Below are 804 nucleotides of genomic sequence, written 5' to 3' on the forward strand. Positions count from 1 at the left end.
TGATCAGAACTCTTGTCACATGGATAGAGAGGTGCTGTGGATAATGAAAGCTGACAGAAATTCTAAGATAGAAGATATAATTCTACCTCTCACTCTGTCTGGCTGGTGAATCCACAGAAATGGGTAAATCACGTTGAATATTACGGAGAAACTCCTTGGGCTTTTACATGCCTTCATTTCTATTGATTTAATGAAGGACTGATAAAAAATTTAAAATGTTAAGCCATTGAAGAAACTTCAAATAGCTTTCTCTTGATCTGTGAATTGTATGAATTAATGTGAGATTCATATAGCTTAAATATAGTTCATAGTTTCTTTTTAGTGTCCATTTATTTGAAAAAAATTAGAAGAGGTCTACTATAAAATTTGTCCTTGTAACTAATGAATCTAAATTACCTTAATGACTGTGAAAGTCAATACATTGATTAGTTCAATAAATGCTATTCATTGTACACCTCCTATGAGTCTGTGGTTGTTGTATGCACAAGGGAAGATACAAAGCTGAATAATTTGCATAGGTCTCAAAAGTCAATGCAGGTAAGGTTCCTGGGTCCAGATATTCTGACACCTTACAAAATGTGGGTATGAAAGACTTTCCACTCTAATCCTCTTTTTTTTTTTTGAGACAGAGCCTCGCTCTATCCCCCAGGCTGGAGTGCAGTGGAGTGATCTAGGCTCACTGCAACCTCTGCCTCCTCGGTTTATGCCATTCTCCTGCCTCAGCCTCCCAAGTAGCTAGGATTATAGGTGTCCGCCATCACGCCTGGCTAATTTTTGTATTTTTAGTAGAAATGGGGTTTCACC

This window comes from Macaca thibetana, chromosome 17 (genome assembly GCF_024542745.1).
Source record: "Macaca thibetana thibetana isolate TM-01 chromosome 17, ASM2454274v1, whole genome shotgun sequence".
Taxonomy (NCBI): domain Eukaryota; kingdom Metazoa; phylum Chordata; class Mammalia; order Primates; family Cercopithecidae; genus Macaca; species Macaca thibetana.